Source organism: Pan troglodytes, chromosome 22 (assembly GCF_028858775.2).
Source record: "Pan troglodytes isolate AG18354 chromosome 22, NHGRI_mPanTro3-v2.0_pri, whole genome shotgun sequence".
In the NCBI taxonomy this organism is placed as follows: Eukaryota; Metazoa; Chordata; class Mammalia; order Primates; family Hominidae; genus Pan; species Pan troglodytes.
This window is the reverse complement of record NC_072420.2, coordinates 26,292,158-26,309,974: the sequence shown is the minus strand read 5'-3', so window position 1 is coordinate 26,309,974 and position 17,817 is coordinate 26,292,158. Positions and strand designations below refer to the sequence as shown.

At 36.3% G+C, this 17,817-nt stretch overlaps 1 long non-coding RNA gene across 2 annotated transcripts in view; it reads left to right on the top strand.

Moving 5' to 3' along the window:
- The first annotated feature begins 9,600 nt into the window (after positions 1-9,600).
- LOC134806981 (uncharacterized) overlaps positions 9,601-17,817 on the top strand; it is a 68,126-nt gene continuing 59,909 nt past the window's right edge. For both annotated transcript variants that reach the window (XR_010154488.1, XR_010154487.1), the window contains exons 1-2: positions 9,601-9,744; positions 12,045-12,175. This is a non-coding gene — a long non-coding RNA (uncharacterized LOC134806981). The remainder of the gene's footprint in view (positions 9,745-12,044; positions 12,176-17,817) is intronic.

Here is a 17,817-nt window from a genome sequence, read left to right as displayed (position 1 = left end):
AGCATGAACATTTTAACAATATTGATTCCTTCAATACATGAACATGGGATATTTTTCCTTTTATTTTTGGTATTCTCTCTAATTTCTTGCATCAGTGTTTTATGGTTTTCATCGTTGAGATTTTTCACTTCTTTGGTTAATTTCTAGGTATTGAATTTTATTCATAGCTATGGTAAATGGTATTACTTTCTTGATTTTTTTTTTCAGAATGTTTTTCGGATGGCTGTTGGCATATAGAAATACTGCTGATTTATGTATGCTGATTTTGTATCCTTCAACTTTACTGAATTTATCAGTTTTCATTGTTTTCTTGTGGAGTCTTTAAGTTTTTCCAAATATAAGATCACATCATCAGTAAACCATGATAATTTGGCTTCTTCCTTTCCAATTTGGATACCTTTATTTCTTTCTCTTGTCTGATTACTCCAGCTAGGACTTCCAGTACTATGTTGAATAATGGTGGTGAAAGTGGGCATCTTTGTTATGTTCTAAATCTGAGAGGAAAGACTTGTAATTTTTCCCCATTTAGTATGATACTAACTGTGAGTCTGTTGTATCTGGCTTTTATTATGCTGAGGTACATTCCTTCTTTACCAAGATTTTTTGTTGTTGCTGTTTTGTTTTTTGACAGAGTCTTGCTCTTTTGCCCAGGCTGGAGTGCAGTGGTGTGATCTCAGCTCACTGCAACCTCCACCTCCCAGGTTCAAGCAATTCTCTGCCTCAGCCTCCCGAGTAGCTGGGATTACAGGCGCCTGCCACCATGCCTGGCTAATTTTTATATTTTTAGTAGGGACGGAGTTTCACCATCTTGGCCAGGCTGGTCTTGAACTTCTGACCTCGTGATCCACCCACCTCAGTCTCCCAAAGTGCTGGGACTACAGGAGTGAGCCATCATGCCCAGGGTTTTTGTTTTTTTTTGTTTTTTTGTTTTTTTAAATCATGAAGAGATGTTTAATTTTATCAAATGTTTTTTCAGCATCAATTGAAATGGTCATATGGGTTTTGTCCTTTATTCTGTTGATATGATGTATCACGTTGTTTGATTTGCATATGTTGAACCATCCTTTTATTCCAGGGATAAATCCTACTTGGTCATGATGAATGACCTTTTTAATGTGTTGTTGAATTTGGTTTGCTGATATTTTGTTGAGGAGTTTTGCATCTATGTTCATCTGCGATATTAGCCTGTAGTTTTCTTTTTCTGATGTGCTTTTCTCTGGCTTTGGTATCAGTGTAATACTGGTCTCATATTAGGTTGGTGCAAAGGCAATTGCGGTTTTTGCCATTGTGGGTTTTGCCATTACTTTCAATGGCAAAAATCGCAATTGCATTTGTACCAGCCTAATAGAATGAGTTTGGAAATATTCTCCCCTCCTCTATTTTTTGGAATAGTTTGAGTAGGATTGGTATTAGTTTTTCTTTAAAAATTTGGTAGAATTCAACAGGGAAGCCACTGGGTCCAGGGCTTTTCTTTGCTGGGAGGCTTTTTATTGTGGCTCAATCTTGTTTCTCATTTTTGGTCTATTCAGGTATTGGATTTCTTCATGGCTCAATTTTGATTGGTTGTATGTGTCTAGGAATTTATCCATTTCTTCTAGGTTTTCCAATTTATTGACATATAGTTTCTCATAGTAGCCTCTGATGATCCATTGAATTTCTGTGACATCAGTTGTAATGTCTCTTTTTTCATCTCTGATTTTATTTATTTGGATTTTTTTCTCTTCTTTTTTTAGTCTGGCTAAAGGTTTTTCAATTTTATTTATCTTTTCAAGAAAACAAACTTTTCATTTCATTGATCTTTTATATTGTTTTCTTCATTTCAATTTCATTTATATCTTCTCTGGTCTTCATTATTTTTCTTCTTCTACTAATTTTGGGTATGATTTACTCCTGATTTTTTAAGTTCTTAAAGACGCGTTTTTGGGTAGTTTTTATACCTTTTTGATGTAGGCACTTATAGCTATAAACTTTCCTCTTGTGACTGCTTTTACTGGATCCCATAGGTTTTGGTGTGTTGTGTTTCCATTATCATTTATTTCAAGAAATTTTTAAATTGTCTTCTTAATTTCTTCATTAGCCCACTGCCATTCAGGAGCATATTGTTTAATTTTCATGTGTTTTTGTAGTTTCCAAAATTCATTTTGTTATTGATTTCTAGTTTTATTCCATTGTGGTCAGATAAAATATTTTATGTAATTTCTTTTTTTAAAAAATATATTTAAAGACTTGTTTTGTGTCCTAACATAGTCCATACTTGAGAATGATCCATGTCCTGTGGAGAAGAATATGCATTCTGCAGCTGTTGAATGAAATGTTCTGTAAATATCAATTAGGTCCATTTGGTCTATAGTGCAGATTAAGTCTGATATTTCTTTCTTGATTTTCTGTCTGGATGATCTGTCCAATGCTGAAAGTGAGATGTTGAAGTATCTAGCTATTATTGTATAGGGCTCTATCTCTCTCGAGGTCTAATAATATTTGCTTTATACATTTGGGTGTTCCAGTATTGGGTGCATGTATGCTTAGAATTGTTACATCCTCTTGCTGATTGACCCCTTTATCATGTTATAAGGACCTTCTTCTTCTCTTTTTATAGCTTTTGTCCTTAAATCTATTTTGTATATTTTAAGTATAGCTACTCTTGCACTGTTTTGGTTTTCATTTGCATGGAATATTTTTTTCCATATCTTTATTTTCAGTCTATGCCTGTCTTTATAGGTGAAGTGTGTTTCTTGAAGGCAACAGATTGTTGGATCTTGTTTTTTCATCCATTCAGCCACTCTGTGTCTTTTGCTTAGAGAGTTTAGTCCATTTAGGCTCAATGTTATTATTGATAAGTAAGGACTTATTTCTACCATTTTGTTATTTGTTTTCTGGTTGTTTGGATGTCTTCCCTTGCTTCTTTTCTTCCTTATAATGAAGGTGATTTTTTTCTGGAGATATGTTTTAATTTATTGCTTTATATTTTTTGCATACCTGTTGTATGTTTTTTGATTCTGAGGTTATCATGAGGCTTGCAAATAAAATTTTATTACCTATTTGACAACTGAACACTGATTCCATAAACAAACTAAAAAACAAGCAAAGCTAATAACAACTGCACACTTTAAATTTGTCTTCCACTTTTTAACTTTTTGTTGTTTTTATATATATCTACATAGTACCGTCTATGTTTTGAAAAGTTATAGGTGTTATTTTTGATTGGCTTACTTTTTAGTTTTCCTACTCAAGATATGAGTAGTTTACACATCACAATTACAGTGTTATTATATTTTGCATTTTTTCTGTGTACTTACTATTACCCATGAGATTTGTATCTTTAGATGATTTCTTATTGCTCATTAATATTCTTTTCCTTTAGCTCGAATAACTCTCTTTAGCATTTCTTGTAGGACAGGTCTGGTGTTGATAAATTCCCTCCACTTTTGTTTGTCTTGAAAAGTCTTCATTTCTCCTTCATGTTTGAAGGCTATTTCCTCCAGATATACTATTCTAGGATAAAAGTTTTTTTCCTTCAGCACTTTAGATATGTCGTACAGCTCTTTCCTGGGCTATACAGCTTCCCCTGAATAGTTTGCTCTCATATGTATTGGAGCTCCATTGTGTGTTGTTTCTTTTCTCCTGCTGTTTTTAAAATTCTTTATCCTTAACCTTTAGTGGTTTGATTATTAAATGTCTTTAGGTGGTCCTATTTGGGTTAAATCTGCTTGGTGTTCTATACTTTCTTATACTTGAATACTGATATTTTCCTCTAGGTTTGTGAAGTTCTCTGTTATCATTTTGAATAAACTTTCTACCCCTATTTCTCCCCCTCTCCTTCCCCTTTAAGGCCAATAACTCTTAGATTTTCCCCTTTGAGGCTATTTTCTAGATCTTTTTGGCATGCTTTCTTCCTTTAAATTCATTTTTCTTTTGTCTCCTCTGTGTATTTTCAAATAGCCTGTCTTCAAGCTCACTAATTCTTTCTTCTGCTTGATCAGTTCTTCTGGTAAGGGACTCTGATGCATTCTTCAGTGGCATTTTTCAACTTCAGAATTTTTGTTTGATTCTTTTTAATTGTTTCAGTCTTTTTGTTAAGTTTATTTGATAGGATTATAAATTCCTTCTCTGTGTTATCTTGAATTTTGTTGAGTTTCCTCAAAACAGCTATTTTAAATTCTCTGTCTGAAAGATCATATATCTTTGTTTCTTCAGAATTGTTCTCTGGTGCCTTATTTAGTTAATTTGGTGAGGTTATATTTTCCTGGATAGTCTTAATGTTTGTGGGTGTTCATCAGTGTCTGGGCATTGAAGAGTTAGGTATTTATTGTAATCTTCACAGTCTGAGCTTGTTTGTACCCATCTTTCTTAGGAAGGCTTTCCAGGTATTCTAAGGGACTTAGGTGTTGTAATCTGAGTTTTGGTCATGACAGTTGTGTCTGCCTTAGGAGATGCCTCAAGCCTAGTAACACTGTGGCTCTTGCAGACTTGTAGAGGTACCACCTTGGTGGTGGTCTTGGATAAGATCTGAAAGAATTCTCTGGATTTTCAGGCAGAGATTCTTGTTCTCTTTCTTTACTTTCTCCCAAATAAATGGAATCTCTTTCCCTATGCTGAACTGCCTGGAGTTGGGGGAGGGATTATGCAAGCACTCCTGTGGCCACCACCACTGGGACTGTGCTGGGTCTGACCTGAAGTCAGCATGGTACTGGGTCTTGCCCAATGCCCGTGGTGACCACTGCCTGGCTACTGCCTATATTTGCTCAAAGTCCTAGGGCTCTACAATCAGCAGGTAGCAAAGCAAGCCAGACTTGTGTTCTTCCCTTTAGGGTGGTGAGTTCCCCAAGTGCCAGTGGGTCCAGAGATGCTTCCAGGAGACAGGGCCTGGAAAACCTTAAGAATCTCCCCAGTGCTCTATTCTTCTGTGGCTGAGCTGGCCTCCAAGCCACAGGATGAAGTCCTTCTCACTATTCCCTTCCCTTTCCACAAGCAGAGGAGTTTTCCTTGTGTCCACCACCACCCAAGGCTCAGGGGGAGTACTGCCTGGCTACTGCCAGTGTTCACTCAAGGCTGAAGGGCTCTTCAGTCAGCTTGAGGTGAGTGCTGCCTGGCCTGAGACTCTCCCTTCATGGCAGTGGGTTTCTCTCTGGCCCAGGGCAGATTCAGAAATGCTGTCCAAGAGCCAAGGCCTGGAATTAGGGACCCTAAGGGCCCGCTTGGTGTTTTACTCCACTGTGGTTGAGCTGGTACCTAAGCTGCAAGACAAAGTCCCTTTTATTCTTCTCTCTCCGTTTCTCAAGAAGAAGGAGGCTTTCCCCATATCTCCCACAACTCGGAATGTGCTGGATCATACGGGAATCCAGCATGTCTCTGAGTCTCACTCAAAGCCTATGGTGAGTGCTATCTGGGTACCACTGCTGACTATTCAGGGCCCAAAGGTTTTTTTAGTCAGCTGTGGATAATTCTTGCCAGGACTGGATCCTTCCCTTCAAAAGAGCAGGTTCCCTTCTGCGCCAGAGTGTGCCTAGAAATGTTGTACAGAAGCTAGGTTCTGGAACGGAGGCCTCACGACTCTGCCCAGTGCCCTATCCTACTGTGGTGGAGCTGGTATCCAAGTTGCAAGACAAAGTTCTTTTTACTCTTCCCTCTCCTCTCATTAAGCAGAAAGAAGTCTCTCCTGGAGCTGCAAGCTGCACTGCCGGGGGTTGGGGAGGGGTGATGCAAGCATTCCTTTGGCCACCCCGGCTGGTGTCTCACAAGGTTGCATGCCACCAACATCTGCTGGCTTTGAATCCAACACAGCACCAGGACTTGCCCAGGAATTGCAGTCCCTGTTGCCTTTCAAGTTTATTTAGGACTTCAGAGTACTTTAACCCACAATGGTGAGGCTTGCTGGAACTCAGTTTCCAACCACTGGGTTGGGCAATTCCCCTCTGGCTGGGGCTGGTCTAACTTTTCCCTCTATGGGTGCTGACTGAGTTCTGCCCACTATTACTTTCTGCTGTGACAGGCAGCACTGAGTTCCAATGTAAAATTCCACAGTCACTGTGCTCCCCCTCCCCCAAGCACACAGATTCTTTCTCCACCACATGGCTGCTGCTGGGGGATGGGGCAGGCGTGGTGTGGGCAATTCAAGACTGTCTTTTCTATCCTCTTCGGCACCTCTTTCAGTGATATGAAGTTAAAACCAGGTACTGTGATCACTCACCTGATTTTTGGTTCTTATGAAGGTGCTTCTTTTGTGTTGATAATTGTTCTATTTGGTGTTCCTGCAGGGAGAATGATTGGTGAAGGCTTCTATTTGGTCAACTTGCTCTGTCTTTATAGCCAATTTATATTGATAAGAGGTAAAATTCGTATTTTGCCATCCTTTAAAAACCTATCTATACCACTTGTGTATGTGTGTGTATTTAGTGAGTTATTGCTGCTATGTTTTGAAGCATATTCCAGACTATTCTTTTACTAATAAACACTTAATAATATCATTATTACTATTAATTTTTATATACTATAAACAGAATATGTTCACATAATATTAAAACATGATCACATATTGGAACACAAACTCTGCATGTTACATAAAAAGCACAAGATTTACAGGACAAAAACTCTGAACAGTGTAGGAAAGATAGAAATTAACAATGTAAGTTTGATTTAAAAACCAATCACTCGGAAATTAAAAAATCAATTATACTAAGTAACTTTAACATGTACACAAAGAACAAAATCGCGATTATGGAATATTTTGAATAGTATGACAACCAGAATAGTAAGATTGTAACTTGTAACTCAAGAGTATAATTTAGAATTTTAAATATGTTTTTTATTAAATAAAAAATAAATATGAAACAGGCTGAAGGTTAATATAAGTAGTTAAAAGAAGGCAATATAAGTAATCTAAGAATACCAGTTGGATAGAGCAAATAAAGACAATTCAGAAATTATAGGTTTAAAAACAAATTCTAGTGTATACATCCAAAATACAGCTTATTGAAAAAAAATTGCCAGACAAACCTCAAATAACAACAAAAAGAATAGCAATGAAGAGAGATACAAATTATAAGTGGGAATGGTCGTAACCACTAATACATGAAAATTCATGATTTCAGAGATAATAATTCTTCCCCAAGTCACTTATAAATATAATGCATCTCAATTAAAGTTGTAAAATTTTGTTGGGGAGCAGATTTGACAAAAATGATTCTGAAGTCATTTATAAAAGTGATGTTTTATAAAGATAAAAACAAGTAAAATAAACATTTGATTAAACATGCTGGTATGTAAAAAATTATTTTACAAAGGAAGGAAATGATAAACACAAAATTTGAGACAGTGGTTACTTCTAGGTGTGTGTGTGTGAGGAGAGACAGGAGAATAAAAGTGGGGAGGATATGTAAATTTGTGTTGATATTTTCAGTCTTGGGTGGGTGTTATATTTAATGGGTATTTGTTCAATATCATTATTTTTAAATTATTTTAAAATAAATACTATAAAGTATATATTTAAGGTGTACACCATATTTTGATATACATATATGTATTAAAATGATTACTATAGTCAAACAAATTTACATATCCATCACCTTCCATAGTTACTTTTTAAATAGTTTTAATTTTATTTATTCATTAACGCTAAATAAATAAGGTAAAATAGTTCTATTCCAATAATTATTGACTGAGGATTATGATTAATTCAATTATATGTACCTAAATTCCATTATAAAAATTTAATAAGTGAGAATAGCTAATATAAATTTAAATAGAAGAGGAATATGTGTGTTTGTGTGTATGGAATGAAGGGTGTTTAGAAATAAGACTTACGTTTCTTGGTGTTAAAATATATTTCAAAGTAATAGTAATAAAACAATGTATTTCTGATCTAGTAATATGCAGTCAGCCTAAAAAAAACAGAGCAGGAGGTACAGAAATAGATGTGTGTGTGTGGTTGTGTTTATTAATTATGATAAATGATATACTGAACAGAATTTAGCACAGTCAATCTGGCCCATCTGGTTCTCAATAAATATTTTTATTATCTTCACTGTTATTAAGTTGTTATTTTAAATTATCATAAGATAGAATAAATGTTTTAAAAATTATCTTGAGACAGTTTCTAAGTATTTTCAAAAAGATTGAGTTCCATCCTTGATTTCCAATTTTTTACCAGTTTCTCTCTAGATACCATTTGCGGTATTCCTGAGTCAGAAGAGAGGAAAGGTGATACTGCCACCCCCTGTATGTATTTCCTTTTAGATGTGGGATGTGGTAGGCAGCATGTTCCCTCCCCAGACTTCTCTCCGAGAGCTGTCTATGCCCTAATCCCTGCAACCTGTGAATATGTTATGTTAGATGGCAAAGGGGACTTTGCAGATGTAATTAAAGTTACTGACCATACAATGAGGAGATTATTCTGGATTATCCAAGTAGGCCCAGTCTACTTACATAAAGCCTTCAAAGCAGAGAGCTTTCTCCAACTGGAGGCAGAAGAGATGCAGCAGCAGCAGCAGCGAGAACAATTCAAAGTACAGGGACTCAATGGGAAGTTTCTGGTTTGATGTTGGAGGGAGCAGCATGATGAGGAATTTGCACAGCCTTAAGAGGCTGAGGGAGGCTCCTGGCTAACAGCTAGCCAGGAAATATGATCCTTAGCCTTGCAGTCATGAAAACTGAATTCTTCCAACAACTTGAATGAGTTATCCCTCAGAGCCTTCAGATAAGAGTCCAGTTTGCCAGCAATTTGATTTCAGTCTGTGAAACCTGGACCAGAGGAACCAGCTGAATTCACCAGACTTCTGACCAACAGAACTATGAGATAATACATTGAAGTTGTTTAAAGGAGCTCAATTTGCAGTAATTTGTTATGGCAACAATAGAAAACTGACACATGGAGGTATTGATATAGTCATGATTTTGATGACTAACTAGTTTGTGATCTGGATATGAAGTGTCACCATGCTACAGTGCCTGAGTCTGCTTCAGATTCTTCTTCTTCTTGGCCATCTTTATTGGGAAAATAAGTATGTGAAATAAGTATAGTCTATGCCCTTTTTGAGTACCACTGATTAATTAATTTTGTTATTTTCAAGTGTATGTGCTTTAATTCACATGGCATTAAAAGAATTGGTAGTATAGTTTCACTCAGCCAGATGAATCCAGAAATCTCTTGCTCATTGAATCTTCAGAAATGAGAGTGAGAGCATTCCATGAATCTAGAATCAAAACACATTAGTACAAATAAAGATCACTAAAAATAAATATGTATGTGTGTGATGATTATTTTTATGTGTCAACTTGACTAGACCACAGTGTGCCCAGATATTTGGTTAAACATTATTTCTGTGTGTGTCTATGAGGGTGTCTCTAGAAGAGATTAGCATTTGAATAGGTAGACTGAGTAAAGAAGATTGCTTTCTCCAATATGGGTGGACTGATTCAATCTGTTGAGGGCCTGAATAGAACAAAAAGTGGAGGAAGGGAAGATTCATCCCTTTCCTGCCTGCCTGTTTGTGTTGGGACATCTGTCTTCTCACGCTTGAACTGGGACTTACATCTTTGGTGCTCCTGGTTCCCAGGCTTTTGTGCTTGAACTTTAACTTACACTGTTGTCTCTCTGGTTTTCAGACTTTTGAACTTTGATGAAAACTTACACCATTGGTGCTCCCTGTTCTCAAGCCTTCAGACTTAGACTGGAACGACACCACTGGTTTTCCTGAGTGTCTATCTGATAGATGGCAAATTGTGGGACTTCTCAGCTTCCATAATCATGTAAACCAATTCGTGATATTTTATCTGTCTCCATCCATCCATCCATCCATCCATCCATCCATCCATCCATCCATCCATTCTATTGGTTCTGTTTCTTTGGAGGACCTTGACTGACATAGTGTGTGTATATATTTATATGCACATGCATATATGACATAATGTATAGTTTACCTATGTTTTAAGCTAAAAACATAGGTCAGAAAATATTTGTAATCTTTTTGCTGGGAAAAAAGGTATAAGAGCCAGTATAACTTAACTTTTAAGGAGAATATACATGGTAGCCCAAAACACTCATTTTTGTGATGAAAATGAAAATTGGAATACAAGAATAAATTTTTTGAAAAGACCTAGATTTTATTGTTTTGGCCTTTCAATTTTTTCATGCCACAAAAATTTGTCAGAACACTCATCTTGTGTCAGACAAAGCACTAGAATTGAGAAGTTAATGTTGAGTAAGGTAGACATTATTCCTGCCTTTTGGGTGCATTTGTGACAGCCCAGCAGAGCAGGCTTGGTCCAGTTAAACCAGCAAGAGTGGGTTTGTATTGATATGAATACAAAATGGTCTTGATGCTTCTCTGTACTGTTGGGCTGTACCAGCATTCCCGCTTTAGGGTTTACTGGCAAATCCCAGTTGTGAAACAAATGCCCTAAAGTGGAGTATACAAGCATCGATAGGAATATGCAATAGGGGATTGATATGATTTTGATCTGTGTCACCAGCCAAATCTCATGTCGAATTGTAATCTCCAATGTTGGAGGTGGGCCTAGTGGGAGGTGATTGGTTCATGGGGGTGGTTTCTAATGGTTTAACACCATCCCCCAGGTGTGTTTTCGTGTTAGTGGGTGAGTTCTCATGAGAGTTGATTGTTTAAAAGTGTATAACACCTCCTCCCTCTCTCTGTTTCTCTTGCTCTGGCCATGTGAAGATGCCTGCTCTGGGTTTGCCTTCTGCCATGAGTAAAACCTCCCTGAGGTCTCCTCAGCCATGCTTCCTGTACAGCCTGTGGAACCAGGAGCCTATTAGATTTCTTTTCTTTATAAATTATCCGGTCTCAGGTATTTCTTTATAGCAGTGTGAGAACGGACTAATACAGGGACTGAACTCAATCAGTAGCCAAATGCAGGTTTCTTTGAGGAAAGCTGTAAAATAAATGATACTTAGGAGCTAACCAGGAGACAAGGGAGGCGGTAGTAGGTTTGAAGACCTAGGAGACATGAAGAGCATGGTGCAGTGGGGTGACTGACGTTTTGTATGGTGGGAGAAACAGAGTGGAATGAGATTGCATTAATTGCTGGATGAAAGGTCAGCAGCTTTAAGGTATAACCATTTTCTCAGTCTTGACTAACTGCCATTATAACTTGGGGGATTGGGAAATAAGCCTGATTTTTATTCATTATTTTAAAATTAATATTTAAATATTACATTTTTTCTTATTAATTATTGCTCATACTTCACTAGACATGGTTTGTCGACATTCATTAGAATGGGATAGTTCAGGGCAGATGGCTGCTAAGATGAGTCTCTAGATCACTTGTCATCATTACGTTGTGTGGCTGATAAAGACTTTATCTTTAATGCATCCCAAAATGTAGTTGCTGACTTCCTTGTATTTCTTCATTCACTCATTTTTTCATTATTTCCATGTTTATCAGATGCCCTGTTTGTCCCTCTCTGTTTGTTCTCAGTTCCTGAGCACTTATCTATGCTTTCTACTGCTGCCAACTGAAATTGCCACACACTTAGTAGCTTAAAACAACACGAATTTATTATTATTTTGCACTTCTGTAGGTCAGAAGGCCGATACAGGTCTCATTGAATAAAATCAGGGTGTTGACAGGCTGCATATTTTTCTTGAGGTTCTAGGAGATAAACCATTTCCTTGACTTTTCCAGCTTCTAGAGGCTGCACACATGCTTTGGCTCATGATCCCCTTCCTCATCTTCAAGGCCAACAACATAGAATCTCCCTGGCCCTGGTCCCTTTTCACTTCTCTTTCTTGGGCTCCCTTCTTCTGTTTCCCTCTTCCACTTTTAAGAACCCTTGTGATGACACTGGGCCCACCCAGATAATCCAGGAAATCTCCCTATAAAAAGGCCAGCTGAATAGCAACCTTAATTCCACCTGCAACCCTAATTCCCTTCATTACGTAGCATAACATATTGACAGGTTCTCAGGACGTCTTTAGCAGGGGCCTTTATTCTGCCAATCACATGATCTCTATGAATCTGCTTCTTGTTTTTTTTTAATTGGGTGACATTAAATTCTGATTTCTTTCTTTCTTTTTTTTTTTCTCTAGGGAGTCGTCTCTCAAGAGGACTTGATCTCTTGCCTGTGAACTGCCCCACATGTTTCTTCTGCACATCCTGACTCCCAGGCCTGCACAGGGGACTTCTGCACAGTCCTGACTCCCAGGCCTGATATTTTCTGGTCTGTCTTCGCCATGGTCTGTTATCAACTGCAGTTTTGAATTCTGGTTTCTCTTATTCTTTGTCTCTAGGCAAGTCAACAGGTTAGCTTCTTCCTCATGTTGAGAATTATGTGGTTAAAATGTAGAGAGTTAATCATAGTGAGTGATTGTACTAAGCCCTTCTATGGTTTCCAGCAGCGAGAAAGAATAGATGTTGCTCTTCTGCTTGTTGTTATCCAGTAATAGCCACTGTTCTTACAATTTCAATGTTAGCTCACTCAGTGCTTTGTTTTTCAATGAACTGTACCACAGTTAGATGAATTTAGAGATGGGTAATGAGGAAAGAGTTATAGAGCAGGGAGTGTGAGAAGCTGTGCTCGTTATTACTTTAAATTTTTACAAAGTGTGCAAAGTAACTAGAATCAAGGAGGCCATTTGTGTTTGCAAGTTTACTGTATATATATACATCTATCTATCTATATATATATATATATATTTTTTTTTTTTGAGACAGGGTCTCACTCTGTCACCCAGGCTGGAGTGCAGTGGCATGATCATGTCTCACTGCAGGCTCAAGTGATTCTCCCACCTCATCCTCCCAAGTAGCTGGGACTACAGATGTGCACCACCACGCCTGACTAATTTTTAAATTATCTGTAGAGACAAGGTCTGCCTATGTTGCCCAGGCTGGTCTTGAACTCTTGGGCTCAGCGATCCACCCGCCTTGGTCTCCCAAAGTGCTGGGATTACAGGTTTGAGCCACTGCATCAGCCTAGGGGAAATATCTTTTTTTCTTTTTTTTTTTTTAAAGAGAAAATGCATGTCAAATAAGCCATTGATCATGTGAAAACAGTGAAGAAACTTTTAGCTTACACTTACATACATAAAATATTAGGTAAAATGTTTCACAAAAGTTACAAAAAATTATTGAATTAATAGCTAAGGAGTTTCAGTGGCATGGGAATATTTTATTGTGCAATTTAAGTACTTTATTGAATTCCATTAGCAATCATGAATTTATAATAAATGGAAAAAGTGGCCCAAAAATACACTGATGATACAACCTTTCTGAAGTGCTAAAATGAACCATTTGATTCTATTCTATTTTAATGATATAATACCCATTTTTCTTTACTCTTTAATTCAATAGTCAAAGCAATGTTCATTCCTATTAGTTACATTTTTAAACTTTAATTTTTGTTGTAGACAAAAATTAAACATCTAGAAATATGTAAATTCTCTTACTACAACAAACCAGCTTCAAGGTACTCTAAAATATAACTATCTACCTCTAAGACTCCAAGGCCACATTTCATGGCCAGGAAGTAGAAAGGTATAAAATCTTCAATGGGCTTTCAGTTCATTTTGCCAGTTAAACAGTATTCAGGAAAGAGTTAAACTTTGAAAATGAAAATAATTGTTGGAACATGATCTCTTTGAAACCCACCCACTTGGCCTTGTTCCTTCAATAAACAGATTCTGTTTGGTGGTGGTGAGGTGGCATTTGATATTAGTGAAAATTTGAAATCTTGAGATTTAGGGAGTAGAGAATAGTTGGAACAATCTGCATTATTTTTCTTTTTTCTCCTACAAATCAAAACTGAACTACGTATTTATGAGGAGCTCTCTTAGGCATTCAGGTGAATTTGATTTTCTTGTTCAGTTTCATGGATAGAACTGCACTGTGGTAATACAACAACAGTTTAAGAATATTTGAATAAATAAGTTACTTCAGCAATTGAGCTCCTGAAATTCCAGATCAGCCATTTGTAAAGTAATTTGCTTATAACATTGACAGCAAACTTAATTAGTAAATATTTATTTATTTAACAGATCTAATATGCTTCTTTACAAATGCATTATATTAGAAAGAGAAAGACTTTTATTTAGAGTCTTCTCTACCCAATTTAAAATATGCTCAAAAGATGAGTCCAGGTGATACATTCAGTGGCTGCAAATGCTTAGATTAGTTACTGAATGTATTGCTTGGACTCATCTCACGGATTCTAGAATTATCAGAAATCTGGGAGCAGAGAAAAAATAAGACACGATGTGAAATATAAAGAAATATGAATGGAAAAGACAATTCATTATTTCACAAAATATTAACAGGATCTCTATTTAAAGAGTTGTTATTTAAGAGGGAACATGAGCAGTAGAGACAGGGGATTTTTAATTTTTTTTTTTTTTTTTTTTGCTATGTTGCAGTAACCAGAAGAATCTAAATCACTTTCCTGTAATGTTTCAAGATTCAGTGTCATATATTTGACTTTAAAGAAAGCACATGTTGCAAAAAAGAAACCAACATGTATTCTATGCTAAGGAATGGAAGGGTTGGTTGGGGCTTTAAGATATGCTTCAGAGAACATTGTGGGTGGGGAGTTTTTAAATGAAGTATCCAACTTGCAAGGCATTCAGAAAATTTTTATCATGACAGTCCCTTGATTTTAGTAACACATGGGATTTTACACTTTCTCTGAGCAATTCAAGTTTCCTTCTCAGAATCTTTTAACTGTTCAGCCTAAATTGTATCATGTCATAAACTGACAATTTTATGGGCTGAAATATAAAACGCTTCCTAAAATACAGTAGAAATATTATTTTAGGAAGGAAAATTTTTAGTAAGATTTGAAAATTCTTATTTAATATTGTACTTTAGCAAAAGACTTTCTAGGTAGGTAAAACAGATTCCAGCATGGAATGCATCACTTTTTCTTCCGTATTTGGGAGTGTGTATTAAAGCCTTTCTATAGTAGAAGGTAGATAATCAGAGATTGAATTTTGAAATTAAGTAATCAAAATACCTTCTTTTTATGTAATTAAAAATTCAAGTATAGCAAATTGCATTTACTTTAGTAGGTATTTAGAGAAAAACATAGGACACAAAAATAATAATTTGTTTAAAAATGAATTTTAAAAATCTATGCAAAAATAAAAATTATAGAATTTAAGGGCTCTATTCTGGGAAACCTATCATAGCTGGCCATATTAAAGAATATGGATTATGTGCTGATTCTCTTCTAAGTAAAATTTTAAAACATACTTAGTATAAACCAGAGTTTTGTTAGATAAAAACCCAGGTTAGTTTAAGAACCTTATAGTGTAACTGAGGTAATTGGACATTTTGAATAATTTTGTTTCCACAGACCTTTATCTTCCTAAAATTTTACTGAAATGAAAGTGCTGTCTTCATTTTTTCAATTTTTTCAAATGTAAATGCATTCTTAAATATTAACTTTAGAAAAGACTATTTGAATTTTACTCATAAATGGAGTTTTGAAAGAACGTGATCTTACAACCATTGGGCATGAGTCAACACGGCTTTTTGATAAATAAATCCCATTAAATGAATTGACTTTCTAAAAGCTGAAATAATCATTATCATAAATGCACCCCCTTCCCACTTCAAGAAAATTAAAAAAAAACCCTGTCTAGACAGAGTTGCTTATATAGTTACGGTTTGATTTTATAATTCCTGGAATATAGTACGAACACCTACTATTTGCTGGGCAGCTATTTTATGTCAGACACTTTTTCAGAAACTTTTCATGGTTTCTCATTTATTTTTCAGACAAAGTAATGGGGGCAATTATACTTATATTCCAGATAGCGAAAATGAGATCTCAGAGAGGGTAAGTGACTTGTCCCAGATTGTATTGTGAGTGGCAGAGGCAGAATTGGGATATAAATCTGTCTTTCTGAGGCCTCTGTTCTTTGCCTCAACCCCCAGCTACTTCGCCCACAGCCAAGAAAACACTGGCTCTAGGATGACAAACTGTTCCAGTTTTCCCAGGAAAGAGAGGTTCCTGGAATGTGGGACTTCAGTGCTAAGCCTGAGAAAGTCTCCGGCAAACCTAGATGAGGTGGTCATTTTATCTGTAGGCATTTATCTCTGTGGCTACTGCAGAGTCAGCAAGGCCATGCTGCTCTTTCAGAAGCTTCCTATTCCTGTGACATTATCTGCACAGCGAGATAATGCTCAAATCAGTTGGGTCAAACTCAGAGAGCTGCCTCCTGGAATAGCTGAATAGCTGTGCTGGCCAGCACATCACACAGGGAGAATTGAGCCTGTTATTTATCAATCAATCCCAGTCTTTCATGCAACTTCAGAACTCTCAGATACAATGTTTGAAACATTTTATCACAGCCCAGGATTCCTATTAATTAAAGAGAATATTAATCAAAGGCATTATTTGCATCCTTTATCTCTAATGCAAACAGAAGTGGGGTATTCTCTGATCACAATGCTTTGCTTATTAATACAGTGTGTCGCTTAGCAGTTCTTTACTTTTCCTTAATCTAATCTATTACCTTGCTAATATTCCCACATCTCTTTCATCTGAAAGGTTTTGTTCAGTGGAATTTTTAAGTTTCTTGATAGTTGAACATATTCCTTTAGGTCAGCATATTATGTAATATCACAGATTCTGAGGACATACTGCTAATTTCTAGCTGTTGACCCTGAGCAGAGTTACTTAACTTCTCTTTACCTGGTTTCCTCATCTATAAAATAGGGACAATAGTAGTTCTTACCATACAGGGTTATTTGTGGGGATTAGGTGAGTCAGTTTATGTAAAGCATTTATAACAATACCTGGCACAAAGAAAGTGCTATATAAGTGCTAGCTACATTAACAATGTATGCTTTTACTGATCTTGGATGATACCATGTTGTTTTTTGCACTGGGGGCACTCAATGTTGCAATTGATGACTTGGCCAGTAGGGAGTATTTGGCATCTAGCATGTGTGCTGAAGGTTTACAGCTACCTTTTCAAAGAAATAGGAACTTATTAGTGCTCTGTTTGCAATGTTCTCATCAATCTTGTGGTGGAACTAAGACTATAGTCAATAGTCCTACAGTAGGACTATAGTTCCTACTGGAGTTCAGAAAGGTAGTAGTCTTGAATTTGAGGCTAAGAATGGTCTTACCTCTGTATAAACTGAGAGAAAGCTCTCTGATAATACCTTTTCTCCTGTAAATTAAAAATGATGTATCAATGTTGAAACTAGTTCTATTAAAGAGAAAATACTTCCCTAGCCTTTAAAATATACTATGGAGGCTTAACATTTATAAGCACAATTTTAATGTAGTGGACTAGGATCTCTAAAACAGTATGAGATTGCAAAGCAATGAGTCTTGGCAGTGGCCTGAAAAGATTTACCTATTAATACATGAAAGTGCTTTCATTAAAATGTAAATTTCAAGTGAGGAAAACTACATCGCTGTAATTTTGCTATCCAGAGACTGACATGCACTTTAGGATACGTGCCTTTTTAAACTGAAATATGAGGTTTAAATATGTTCAGCAGCTGTCTGCCACGTCCACTACATTGTTCTATGATTCAGAATATTTATTGACATAGTGAATCATTCTACCATTGGTTAATCAAGAGAAGCTGCAATTGATTTAAGGAGGAGCGGCATGGTATATACATGGAAAGCAGCTGGTTTTTAGTAATGATTGAAGTGTGTAGGCATAAAAACAATAAATTGAGGTACAGATTTGAAGGAATATGTATGGATTCCAATAGCATGGCTTCTTTCCTGTTTATAAAGTGAAGTTATCTGGCTTACAATGTTAACAATTGTTTATTAAATTTAATAAGTATTAAGCATTATGTTAAATTGATTCATAATATTATTATTTGAACTCAAAGGTT